The 14,608-nt window shown below is 40.4% G+C and overlaps 1 protein-coding gene across 13 annotated transcripts in view; it reads left to right on the forward strand.

The window, feature by feature from the left end:
* Positions 1-14,608, forward strand: part of AOPEP (aminopeptidase O (putative)) — a 344,124-nt gene that overhangs the window by 5,992 nt on the left and 323,524 nt on the right. The gene's annotated exons all lie outside the window — the stretch shown is intronic.

The raw sequence follows: 14,608 nt of genomic DNA on the forward strand, positions 1-14,608 counted from the left end.
TATTCATATGGTATTATAATCCATTAAGAAAAGACTACCAGTGTTCTGTGTGCTTTGGGATCGTACCTCATTGTACTTGTGTAGCATCCTTACTTTAAGACGGGACTCCCAAGTTTTTTACTCATATGTACTTATTATCATGCTTATAATAATGTGTTCTGGGTGAGAGGTAATGGCCTGAATTAGACAGGCTGCAGAGAGAATGACCTGATACGATGGGTCCAAGAGATACTTAGTTTAAATTGATAGTTATGTGTAGGTGAGAATAAGATCTGGGATGATCCCCAGGATTATAGCTTGGGTAACTGGGTAGATGGTGCTGTCATTCACTAGAAGAACATAGAAATCAGGGCAGAGCATATGGATTTGAAGTGGACAGAGCATGATTGCATGGACAAGTGGGAAATATTGAAGGTCGAGTTACAGGACACACCAACATCTAAGGAGTGGGAGAAGGAAGTTGCCAAAAATGTAGGAAGATACAGAGGAGAGAATGGTGTTGCAAACACCAAAAGAGGAGAGACTTTTAAGAAGGGTTTAGTAACTTGCATTAATGCTCCAAAATTAAGGGCTGAGAGAATCTACTGAAGTTGATAACTAGGAAGTCATTTGCCCCCATGTGGAGTTTCAGTGGCGTTGTAGCGATGTGAGCCCTCAGCGGCCTGACAGTGAGGTGGAGTGTGATGGGGCTAGGAAGTGAAGACAGCTCTTTAAAGGAATTTGGCTATGAGGAGAGGGAGAAGAGTGAGAGGGAGATGTGGAAGTAGGGAAGGGTTTTGATCCATTTGTGGGTGTTTTTGTTTTTGTTTTCCTGCTAAGAAGAGATTGGAGCATTCATTTATTTCTGAGGTAAAATGAGCTGAGAAAGAGGAAGAAGTTGAGGCAGAGGATTTAGAGGGCTGGATGGTTGATGACGTAAGGTCCCAGAGGAGGGCTGGGGAGAAGGGTAAGAATAGATGTAAATAAGTTCATAGTATGCGGAAGGAATATATGGGAGTTCTTGTCTGATGGTAGCAAATCGTCTTAAGTGAAGCAGGTCAATTTGTTGATATTGAGTGTTGATTTGGTGGGGTGGGGATTGAGGGGAGTGGGAGAAGTTTCAAATAGTCACTAAGGGGAAGGGACAGGAGATGAGGGGGTGACTAGAGAGAGACATGAAGGGTTGCCTGCCTGGTAATGCTGAGAGTCCCCCTGAGGTTGGAATCTGAATATGTAGTGACAGCAATTTTCGTGGCTGTGTGATATTTGTTTACCTTTGTTGAGCTCAGTACACCAAGTTTAGAAGTAGAAAATTTGGATGATTCAGTTAGTTGAGGGTTAGGTTTTATAGAACAGGTGTGTCAGAGGATGAAAGGGCAAGAGAGTTGAGGTTAAATATTCTAAAAGTGAAGGCAGAAATGAACCACATTACATAAGGAAGGCCACAGAGCAGGGATTCTTAACTTCAGAAACATCTATAATTCTCTGCTGTGGGTACTGTCCTTTGCAGTGTAGGATTAGCGTCCCTGGCCTCTACTTACTGGATGCCAGTAGCTGGTCCCTCCAATTGTGACAATCAAAAATGTCTCCAGACATTGCCGAATGTCCTGTGAGGGGCAAACTCATCCCCGACTGGAAGCACTAGAGTCAGAAGGAACAGGTAGCTTGGAGACAATGGAAAAGCCAAATGACTGGAGTTTCAATGAAATAAGTAAGAGTTGGGGAATAAGCAAGAGAAAGAGCAGGGAGGACAAGAGGTCGTGTTCTGAGGTTAGACGTGGACATTAAATATTTCAGAGGTGTTGCTGACCCAAGTAATGAAAATGTCAAGAATGGACCATTGGTTTGCTAAGTGGAGTGAAGGTTGTTGGCACTGAGTAGGTAATTTTGGGAGAGAGAGAAAATAGCCTGTAGTTACGGAGCAAGTTGGAACAGTAGCGGACAGAACAGCCCAAGAGTTTCTGAAGTGAAACTAGAACTGAGACTTTTTGGATGTTTATTTCCTTACTCCGTCCACTGAGCGTTTCTCAGCTGCTTTTCTAACATGATGAGTTCCCTGAATTTGTCTCTTCCTCCTGTAGTGTTTTTAAAAATCATGGAATTGATCCAACTTGTTTTTATTAAGTGAGTAGGTTTTTTGTTTGTTTGTTTCTTTTGCTCTCTATTGTTTCATATTTATTTTTAACATAATTATATACATGTATAATGTTGACTGAGAAGTGATTACAGTGGGCTCTGAGCAGGACACAAACTACTTGTAGAAGGTGCCTTTAAACGCTATTTCCTGTGTTTGATTAATTTATACTTTTAGTGGAACTTGCTCTTTTACCTTGTTTAATGAGCTTCGTTATTCATTATTCATCGAACAAAACAGACAGAAACTCATAGATACGGAGAACAAACTGATAGTTGTCAGATGGGAGTGGGTTGGGGGCCTGGGTGAAAAAGGGGAAGGGATTAAGTACAAATTGGTTGTTACAAAGTAGTCATGGGAATGTAGAGTGCAGCACAGGAATATAGTCAATAATATGGTAATAACTATGTATGGTGTCATGTGGGTACTAGACTTATTGGGGGATCACTTTGTAAGTTATAGAAATGTCTAACCACTATGCTGTACACCTGAAACTAATATAATATTGCATGTCAACTGTAATTGAAAAATAAAAGAATTAAAAAATAAGTAATGGCTATTAACTGCCACCTCTTTTACAGAGCATTAAAAAAAAATCTTACACAGATAAAAGCTGACCTAGGATTTGTTATTATATCACAAGTGTTGTCATTGCAAAATAGGAAGTAGGTAGGTGGCATTAAAAGCTTTGATATTTTTACTTGATTCTCACACAAATTATATTTCATGGAAGCTGGCCAATTTGATATAGTATAAAAAGCAGCTTCTATCAAGGAATACCCTATGATAGCTAAATCCCCCATTGGTGATTAGCAGAGATATTTTATGACCTCATTTCCATACATAGGTATGAGGATTTCTAAGAAAAAAGTTAGTTTATTACCTCAGTAAAGAGTGATAACCACATTTTCATTTGGAGCTGCTTTGTTTGGCTGTTTAGGATCTAGAATCTTAAAAGAGAAATGGGTTGCTCTTTCCAAACCATGAAAATGGACATTCATATTAAACAGGAAAACATGTCAGAAGACACATTTGGTTGGAGAAGTCGCACTTTAAAAGGTGGCAGCAGTACATCCCATCGTTGCTCTCTATACGTGACACTAAATGATGTGTGTGCTCAGGCTGCAACAATGCCCAGTACGTGGACAAACCCAGGATTCGTCAGTGCTCACGCTGGAGCGAATGGCTGCCGAAGGACTTCGACCATCATGTACAACAACACTTTTGATTCAGATAAAGAGACTCTTAGTTTCTGGAGATACCATGGTTACATACATTTTATGCAGTGTTTAGTCATTTTCTTACAACAATTTCAGAAAGTCGTATATTTTACACTACATGGTAAATGATTAATGTTTTGCAGTATTTGCAACATGTAACCAGTTTGTGGCTAACACTTAAAAACATCCTTCCCTATTGGTGTAATTCTGTATCCGTGCCCCAGGTTTATACTTTTTCCTTAAGCATATAGCAAAGTCTCAAAAAAACCCCCCAAAAAACTGTTTAACCTTATTTTTAAAACTTTCTAATTAACATGGTCCCAAACTGTCACTTACATGTTCAAATTTAAAAGATAAGTGACTTAGCTCAGTTGGTTAGAGAGCGGTGATCTTAACAACAAGGTTACTGGTTCAATCCCCACATGGGCCACTGTGAGCTGCGCCCTCCACAACTAGATTGAAACAACGACTTGCCTTGCAGCTGATGGGTCCTGGAAAAACACACTTAAAATAAATAAAAGTTTAAAATTTAAAATAAATAAATAAAATAAAAATAAAAGTGAGCTCTTGAAGATCTTCTGAAGCTATTTAAGCTACATCCATTGCATTTTCTTATCTTGCTCTCAAATGCTTTTCAGTTTCTAGGAATTTATTGAAGTCACTTTCCTTGGGAAGGATGAACTACATACATGAGCAGTTCATCACTTAGAACCTGATATTGGGAGTATATTTTAAAATTTGATGAGTTGGATTTGAAAGCCATTTAGAGAGAATGGGGCACCCAATTGTAGTGTGTAAATTGGACCTGTCTGAATGGAGAAACCTTTGTATTTATTCATGAAAGGCCAGAATGTAAATATTGAGAACTGAAGGCTTCCTAGATTTCTAAGAATCTTTGAGTTTGTACTTGACCTGATTTTGCCTCTGGATGCAGTACTCCTTTTGAGTTTGTCTGTACAGCTGTAGCCCTGTGACAATGACCAAATAAATCACTAAATGTTAGGAGCCTGTCTGGATTTCCAGCCAAAGGAAGTGTAGTTCCCTAAGACAGGAGCAGAGGGATCTCTTGCCCTTCTTCCTAAGTATTTAGTTTCCTACAGAGACAGAGAGGCTGTCCATGCAGCATATGAAGTGGGTGCTGTAAGGTCAGACAGAGGCCAGGAACTGAGGGAAGGGTAGGAAAGGCATTTATCCCTGGAGTTGCCAACAGAGGACAAGCTTATCACTCGTACTCCAACTTTTGCGTGGTGGGAACTTCTTGAAGATACTGAGCAGCAAGAATCCTACACAGGATGCCCTAGAGCATGTGGTTAGAGCATTGGCCAGATGGAGCCATTTTTTAGCATCATTGAACTCCACAGTGAACCATAAATAGTGCTGGCTGGGAGAAGGCCACAGTTCAATTAAGCCCATGGTTCTTAAAGACAGGTCTCTGGGCCAGCAGTGCCAGTGTCACCTGGAACTTGTTAGAAATACAAATTCTTGGAGCCCAGTAGTTTGTTTTAACAAGATCTGTGGGGGATTCTAAATGCACGTCAAGTTTGAAAACCACTGGCCCAGGCAATTCAAAGTGGTGGAGAGCCACTTTCCTAATTGTGGTGGCAAAGTCACAAGGTTGAGAAAAGAAAATGAGTGAAACCTTCATTGCATGCTGCAACATCCTTTTATCTTTATATGGGAATGGCACTCCTCTTACAGAGTTTGCTGTGTTTCAAGCTAAGCTGAAGGACAGAAAAGGTACTGGTGTTTTCACTGTAGATATATAACAGGTGACGCCGTGCTTGTAGGTGCAGAATACCCCCTGTTCATAGCTGCAGTCCACACTGGAATCTAAATTCTGCGAGGCTGTAATGGAAGAGAGCTTTCACCTTGCTCCTTTTTCATTTTAAATATTCCTTGATGATTATTCTTTTTGTTTTTGCATTTTATAGATGCAGTGACCTGTCAGAATCTTATTTTCATGACTTTGTGATAGCAAGAGTTGGTTCCAGTAGCTAAGTAGTTCAGAAGCATTAGGGTATATAAGAATTACCTGGACATCTTATTTAAAATGTGGGTTAATGGCCCCTCCCCTATCCCTAGAGATCCTGACTTAGTAGATGTGACATAGTGTCCAGGAATCTGCATTTTTAACAAGCACCACTCCCACCAGCCTGCCCCTCCCCAATTGATTCTAGTATATGTGATCCTTTGACCACACTTTGAAAAAACAGATCTCCAAGAAGAGTGGTGATTTATCTGATTATAATTTTATTGTGGGAGATGTCTGAGATACAAATGTTCTCATAAGTTTCTGAGAATATTTACAGATATGAATCTTAATTGCTAGTAACGAAGCTACCTGAATGTTACTATTCACTGGGAAATCGTAAAGATGCTTGGGATAAAATTCTTTGAGAGATCATGAGTAGTCTTCCTAGGTTAAAAATGCCCCCAAAGTCCACTTTGATAGTGTAATATTATAACACAAAACCAATCAGACTTAAAAATTTTGTAGTTCTATAATTAATATTTCTGAATAATCTGAGGAGGCCTACCTTTACACTTATGGGGCTACGTATCAGAAATTTACACAGTAACAAACTCTATTAACTCTATTAACTTTTCAGTCTTGAAACCATGTATTAGGAGCCTAAAAGGCATCACAAGTGTTAAGAAAATACGGTGTTAATGAGCCTGCAGTTCACTGTCAGGGGCAGGAGTAGCTTTATCTAACATCATGTATGATTTTTTTCTGCGTGGAATTTTATAAAATGTTGTTGTCTGTAGCTTCCAGAAAGGTGATTAATGAACAAGAATGGGGCAGGAAGCATTTCTCTCTCTTTTCTGTTCTCTTTGGAGAAAGTCTCCTGTTACTGTCTTACTCTGTGTCTCACTTCCATGATTCAGGTAGGGCTTCCTGAAAAGGGTAAGAATAAAGACAGTGGTGTGTTCTTGTTTCACCTACTTACGATGGATAACTACAAACAGATGTAGGTGTTCTCTCTTTGCAATGGGAAAAGGGAATAAAAGACACGGGGATTAAAATTCTAGCATCTTCAATGTTGGTTTTTCTTAGTTTTTGACAGAGAGTTGGGGGTGGGTATATATAATGACATCCCCTGTCAGGAATGGGGTAAGCTCCTGTGGGGACAGAGTCCCAGAGAGCTGTTTCCAGGCTCTCGGCCTCACGTGGAAAGGTGCTGGCTCGTTTATTAGATGGCCACCAGCTGTAATCAGATGGCCATCCGCTGTGGCTGGGTGGCCATCAGCTGTTACCGCTTAGCCGTTAGCCACTAATATAACTGCCGTGGCTACTCTGGGGGGTTGGTTGGTTGGTCGGTTGGTTGGCAGAAAAGAAGATGGCAGGCTGCAGATCGTGTGGCTCCTGCTTCCTGTGTCTCCAACCCAGCCGCCAGTGAGACTATAGTGGTGTGACTCCCCTACCTAAGGCTCTGTTGGTGTTCCTTTTTGGCCTCACCATATCCTGCGTTCTTATGTGGGGAGTGGGACTAGAGACCCTGCAGAACAGCTCCTGTTAGGAAGCTGTTTGAAACCACCCACAGTAGTAATTTTTCAAAATGAAATCTAACCCATATTTCCTTCTTTAGGAGGAATAGGTGTGGTAGAGTTCAGACTCTTTAGTCACTAGAGACGCTACTTTAAAAGTGGGCCCTTTTGCAGGCTTTCAGGATTGCTGTTGGCAGGAAGGAAGCAGGGTCAAAAAAAGCCGTGTGGGGATAGAGCCAGGAGAGCAGTTTCCAGGCTCTCGCCCTCACATGGAAAGGTGCTGGCTCAGGTAGTAAATGGCCATCAACTGTGATTGGATGGCCATCAGCTGTGACTAGTGAGCCATTGGCCACTAGTATAACTGCCGTGGCTACACTAGCAGAAAATGGGGGCTAGCAAGAAGATGGTGGCTGGCAAGTGCGGATTGCAGTTAGCAAGTGAGGTTGGTTGGTAGAGAGAAGTGGATGGCAGATTGCGGATAGTGTGGCTCCTGCTCCCTGTGTCTCCAACCCAGCCTCCGGCGAGACTGTAGTGTTATGACTCCCCTATTTATGGCTCCGTGGGTGTTCCTTTTTGGCCTCACCATATCCTGCGTTCTTATGTGGGGAGCGGGACCAGAGACCCCGCCTGACACCCTGCGTGACAAGCCCCACCCAGATGATCATAGGACAGTTACCCTTCTGCCAAGTTCAGCTCTGTTTGACAGCAGAGCATGGCAGTAGCACCCAGACTGTACTGCACCATACCCAAGAGCTTGTAGAGAAGACCTGGCATCTTTGTTCTAGCAGCTGCTTCCCTCATGGAGGCCTGCTGCCCACCATTTTCCTCCACTATCCACTCCAGTGTTATTGTCAAGTACTTTTTCTCGGCAAAGTGCTGGCCCTGTTGCTCCCACTGAACATGTGCCTTTGTAGAACGTTATAAAATAGAACTTCATAGAATAGAAAAAGTGTTCTGTTTCCTGAACATTCTCATTTCCTCATCATTTTTAAAGTGTAGATATAAATATATTACCAGGCTAAGCTGGTATTTTTTTCAAACCAGTGTTTTCTTGATTTGTGAGCAAGATGAGTTAAAGTGGCACATGGATAAGCATGTACCACTTTTGAATCTTAACAGTTATGTATCTATTTTAATATAAGGTAGAAAAATGTAAATTAGCAAATCAAACCATGATTTTATGGCTATTATAAAAGGTGAGTCGATGGTGAAGTGTATTGCAAAAAATATTTAATAATCACACAAATGGTGTGAGGATGGCAAGAATACTGAAGGTCATACATGGCTGAAGTTTGGGGAATACTGTTTTCAATGAATACTCAAGGCTATACTTTTTGAAATAGTCTATAAAATAATATACAAAATGGCTTCCAAGATTTAAATGCTGTGCCATGTTGGAAGAGGATGTGTACTCGGCGTAGCATAGCTCTTTTATCTGCAAGTTCCTATTCAGATTAATATGCATCTCTTTTTTGGGGATTCTTTTTTAAGACTTTTATTAAAATACAGCTAACATACAATATTATATTATTTTCAGGGGTTCAACATAGTTATTAAACATTTATAGACCTAAACAAGTGATCGCCATGGTAAGTCCAGCAACCATCTGACACCGTACCACGCTATCACACTATTATTGACAATATTCCCCATGCTGTATATTACATCCCCATGACTTACTTGTTTTATACTGGAAATCTGGACCTCTTATTTCCTTTCACCTTTCCTCCCCCCCTTTTAATTTAATTACAGTTGACATTCAATACAGTTTTATATTAATTTCAGGTGTACAGCATAGAGGTTGGACATTTATGTAATTTATATAGTCATTTATATAGATCCCCCTGACTAGTCTAGTACCTACCTGGCACCATACATAGTTATTACCATATTATTGACTATATTCCCTATGTATTACTTTTCATCCCCATAACTATTTTGTAACTGCCAATTTGTACTTCTGAATCCCTTCACCTTTTCACCCTGCTCCTCAACCTTTCTCCCATCTATCACCCCGATAAATATAGTATCCATCTGACACCATACATAGTTATCGCAATATTGTTGACTGTATTTCTTATGCTATTTCTACTTCCCCATGACTACTTTGTAACAGCCAATTTGTACTTCTTAATTCACTTCTTAATCCCTTTCCCTTTCCCCCCTCCAAAACCCATCTATCTGGCAACCATCAAAATGTTTTCTATATTTATGAGTTTGTTTCTGTTTTGTTTGTTTATTTTGTTCTTTAGATTCTACACGTAAGTCAAATTACATTGCATCTATCTTTGTCTGACATACTCCACTCAGCACAGTAATCTCCAGGTCCATCTATGCTGCCACAGATGGCAAGAACCCATTCCCTTCCATGGCCAAGCAATAGTCCGTTGTATGTGTGTACCACCTCTTCTTTATCCATCGACAGACACCTAGGCTGCCCCCACATCTGCAATGGACATATGGATGCACACAGCTCCTCGAAGTAGCCTTTTGGGTTTGTTTGGATAAATTCCCAGAAGTGGGATTATTGGGTCCTTCTTTGTCTCTTATTATAGTCTTTGTTTTAAAGTCTATTTTGTCTGATATAAGTATTGCTACCACAGCTTTTTGTTTGTTTGTTACCATTTTCATGAAATATCTTTTTCCATCCCTTTACTTTCATTCTGTGTGTGTCTTTCAATCTGAAGTGAGTCTCTTGTAGGCAGCATATGTAAGGGTCTTGTTTTCTTATCCATTCAGCTACCCTTTGTTTTGATTGGAACATTTAATCCATTTACATTTAAAGTAATTGTTGATATGTAGTTATTGCCATTTTTTAATTCACATTTTTTTATCTTTTTTTTTTTCATCTTAAAGATGTCCCTTTAATATTTCTCATAATACTGGTTTGATGATGATGAACTACTTTAGCTTTTTCTTGTCAGAGATGTTCTTTATCTGTCCTTTGATTCTAAATGATAGGGTCCCTGGGTAGAGTTAATCTTGGTTGTATGTCCTGGCTTTCATCACTTTGAATATTTCATGCCAGTCCCTTCAGGCTTGCAAAATTTTGTTGAGAAATCAGCTGACAGTCTTATGGGAGCTCCCTATTAGGTAACTAACTGCTTTTCTCTTGCTGTTTTTAAGATTCTCACTTCGTCTTTAATTTTTGTCATTCTGATTATGGTGTGTCTTAGTGTGGGCCTCTTTGGGTTTATCTTGTTTGGGACTCTCTGCACTTCCTGGGCTTGTATTTCTATTTCTTTCACCAGGTTAGGGAAGTTTTCCATCATTATTTCTTCAGATAGATTTTCAATTATTTACTCTCTCTTCTCCTTTTGGTACCCCTATGATGCAACTGTTGGTACACTTGATGTTGTACAGAGGCCCCTTAAACTATCCTCATTTTTTTTTTTATTCTTTTTGCTGTTCTGATTGGGTGTTTTCTGCTACCTTATCTCCTAAATCGCCAATTCTATCTTCTGCTTCACTTAATCTGTTGATTCCCTCTAATGTATTCTTCATTTCCGTTATTCTTCATTTCTGACCTGTTCTTTTCTATGTTATCTATCTCCATTTTCATGTTTCCTATCTCTTTGTTGAAGTTCTCCCTTAGATCATTGAGCATCCTTACAACCAGTGTTTTGAACTCTGCATCTGATAGATTGCTTGTCTCTATTTTGTTTAGTTCCTTTTCTGGAGCTTTGTTCTGTTTGGGACATGTTTCTTTGTCTTCCCATCTTAGCTGCCTCCTTGTGTTTGTTTCTATGTATTCAGTAGGGCTGTTATGTCTCCTGGTCTTAGTAAGGTGGCATTATATAGTAGGTGTGCTGTGGGGCCCAGTGGCACAGTCTTCCTGGTCACCTGAGTGGGTGCCCCAGGTGTGTCCTTAGTGTGGGTTGTGTGTGCCCTCCTGTTGTAGTTGCAGCTTGGCTGCTGTTTGCATGTCAGTGGGAGAGATTGATCCTTGGCCTGATTCGTTGTGAGGACTGGCAATGACCACAGTGGAGGAGCTGCTGTTCAGGGGCTGACCCTGTGGAGCAGGATTCACTTCAGCGGGGCTCTGGTGCCTGCCCAGTGTGTCCTTAGGGTGTATAGTCTTGAGAGACATCTGGATGATGCTCTGGCTCTGTCCAAAGCTGGCCACTTGGCGTGTCAGCCTTGGGGCCTCCTGAGAGGGATCCCAACACAAGTTCAGATGCAGCTTGTCCCCTGCCTGGGCCCACCCAGAAGGAGCCACAAAACAATCCACAGATGGCCCCTGCCTGCACTGGGATTAGAGGTGACTTAAGAGGCCAAGCTGCTAATCAGGGCCAGCTGCCTGTAGTGCCAGGCTTGGGGCTGCTCAGCCAGAGGTATGGGACATGCTGAGGCCAGATGGTGCTTGTTTGGGTTTGTGAACCTTTGAGACATTTTAGGGAAGTCTACAGCATGAGCCATGACAGGCTGTTTGTATGGAAAAGCTGCTTGGGTGGGCCCAAATGTTGGGTGGGGTGGGGTCTCAGGGAATTACCAGGGTGGGGCAAACAGTGTTAGTCAGGTTGGAGACTCAGATATGGTGGCCAACCAGATCTGCACGTCAGGAGTGGGGAGGGCTCAATAAACATGCAATGGCTTTTCAGCACTTTTGTGTGGGAGAAAGCTGCTCCTCCAGCCCTTGCCCTGAAACCAAACAATTCAGTTCCTCCAGACAAAATGTCCGTCGTGCCTTTTGAGCTGCTGCCCCAAAGCTGGAGCTCAGAGCGAGTGAGTAGGTCAGCGAGTCAGTGTGTGTGTGGCCCCTTTAAGAAGAGTGCTTGGGACTCCAGGCGCCCTCCATCTCACTCAACCACAATCTCCACTGGTTTTCACAGCCAGAAGTTATGGGGACTTCTCTCCCCGGCACTGAGACCCTGGACTAAGGATCCTTGTGAGGGTCTAGGACCCCTTGTTCCTCTGGGGGGTGGACCTCCACACTTGAGATAGCCCTCCCAGTTTTTAAAGGTCACGCATGGGTGTGGGATCAGCCTATTCCTGGAAATGTCTTAGCCCTTCCTACCAGTCTCAGGGTGGCTTCTTTATGTCCTTAGAAGTAGAACTTCATTTCAGCTAGATTTCAGGTGGGTCTCAATGGTGGTTGTTATGTAATTCAGTTGTAATTTTGATGTGGTCATAAGAGGAGGCAAACACAGTATTTATCTACCCTACCATCTTGACCGGAAATCTCAATATGCATCTCTTTAAATAGTCCTTTTAAAACTAAGCTTATAATAATCTTTGTTAATATGATTTATATGTCTTTACTGAGTCTTTTGTTCCAAATTATGTAAGAATTTCTGTCTTCTATAGGACACAGGTGAGAAAACCTCTCTAAAACTTTGTTTCAATAGTTTGCTGTTCTTTTTTCCTGTTCTTAACTATAACAGCTTTATTGAGATATAATTTTCATACCATAAATTTCACTCCTTAGAAGTGTCTAAATCAGTGGTTTTTAGTATATTAGCAGAGGTCTGCAGCCATCACCACTTTCTAATTTTAGAACATTGTTATCACTCCAAAAGGAATCCCATGCGCTATTAGCTGTCACTCCCCATTATCACCTTTCCCCAGCCCCTGGAAACCACTAATCTACTTTCTATCCCTGTGGATCTGCCTACTCTGGACATTTTGTATAAATGCAGTCATATAATATGTGGCCTTTTGTGTCTTCCTTTCACTTAGCATAATGTTTTCAAGTTTCATCCATGTTGTAGTTTGTCTCAGTACTTCATTCCTTTTTATGGCTGAGTAATATTCCATTACATGGGTATACCAGCTTTTGTTTATTCATTTGTCACTTGATACTACATTTGGATTGTTTTGCTGGGGTTGTTGTTGTTGTTGTTTTTGTTTGTTTTTTTTGTTTTTAACAATATTTAAAAATGCCTAGAGCTTTGGAAATAGATTCTGTAGATGTATTGTAGAGGAGATTCATGTAAAGTGGGAACTGGATTTCAAGTCCCTTGTTATCATCATGGATTTGACGAGTCTCTATCTGTCATCTCTTTGTGCTAGTAAAAAATATCCTCCTAAGAGCTGGTGCAGAACATTCGTTATTAATAAAGGAACTATTTTCACATTACTTCTTTAAGGACTGAATTTCAAAAATAGCTTCTATTACAAATAGTGTATTTTAACATTTCTAGAAGAGGAAATCTTACTGAAAAAGCTGATATTTTTGTCCATATTTTCTTTTCCAATTTCTTTATTTTTACCCTACTGACCCCTGTAACCCAGCTCTGTTAATCCTGATCCTGTTTTGAGTATACGAATATTTATAGACAATAATAAATTATATTAATTCTCCTAATGGAATTTTAAAAGTTTTGTTAATTTTTATCCTAGCATAACAAAAATCCCTGGGTGGTCTGATAAAGCCCTTATCTTTAAATATTAAGCCAGTTCTTTTTATTTTTAAAAGCTCCATTAATTGAATTATATCCACAGAAGTATTCAATAGTTAATTTATCTTGGGTCACTGGTGTGCAAAGCACTTCATGGAATAATTGCCCTTCCTGTTCCATCTGCTGTAATCATACCTTATTTCAGCTGTTGTACTCACATTCTTCAGTGAGAACAATGAGTGAACTTGAGTGTGACCTGGGATTAGGAAGGTTTTAGAAACTGTGTCATGTGAGAATCAGGTGAAAGAACTGAGGTTGCTCAGATTTTGAAGAGAAGATTTTGGGCAGTGTCATGGCCGTCCTCTGAGCCACTCAGAGCTTGTCTGTTGAAGTTTTGTTCCTGTGGAAAGTGATGGGGAGAAATCTGAGTGAAAGATGCATATATAGACAATGCCAGTATTCTTGCCAGTGTAGAATTAGGTCTAAGACATGAATTTGCTTTCTAATTTTCCATCTTTATATACTTTTCCACCATCTTCTAATTTCTAGAACATCTAGTCCAGTGTCTGATGGTAAGAATGGTTTCTGTATAGTATTTTGCTTATTCAGGGATATATGAAATGTTACATTAGTACACCATCATTAACACAGGATTTATCTTTAACAAATAGAATATAAACATGTAAAGTGTTTGGTATTATGCAGTTTTATATAGTTAAGCTTTATAAGGCCAGGATTGAAATATACCTTTCATTTGGTATATGTGTAAGATTTTGTCAACTCCTTAAAATGCAGGAGTTATAACAGTATAAATCACTTTGCCAACAAGCAGCAGACTATGGTGTTGTTCAAGAATATGGTGGGGAAGACTCTGGTGATGTTTGTATTCATGTTTGTATGGCATGTGAGGATGGTTCTTGACCTGCTTGAGTGTTGCCTGTCTCATTCAACTTATGGCTTTAAGATCTAATGCACTGTGCGGTGCTTTAAATGGGCACTTGTGATCTAGGCACAGTCTGTGCTTCAGGCAATAAAGCGTTGTGCTAAGAGTCTAGAATCTGGAACCATAGCATATGAATCTAAATTCTAACTCTCCCATCTAATAACTGTGAATTTAGGAAAGTATCTTAATCTCTCTGGACCTCAATTTACTCATCTGTAAAATGGAGCTGAGAGACCTACCTCACTGGGTAGTGAGGAGTGAATGCAACTGTACTTACTGTGCCTCCCTGAATCATAGCAGCACCCAACAGATGTTAGATGCAGCTGTTGATTGTTAATACTAGTGTATAATAGAGGTAAAATGTTAACACTAGTGTGTGAAGGTCCAATCTCAAAGACTGCTAAATAGTCCAGAGTTCTGAACTGACTGAATCTCCAAAGGGATTGGGGTCTGTGGTCTTCCTGATCTCTTAGAGGTATTCTAGATTCACGGGAAGTTTTGG

The sequence above is a fragment of the Rhinolophus sinicus genome, linkage group LG04, assembly GCF_036562045.2.
Source record: "Rhinolophus sinicus isolate RSC01 linkage group LG04, ASM3656204v1, whole genome shotgun sequence".
Taxonomy (NCBI): Eukaryota; Metazoa; Chordata; class Mammalia; order Chiroptera; family Rhinolophidae; genus Rhinolophus; species Rhinolophus sinicus.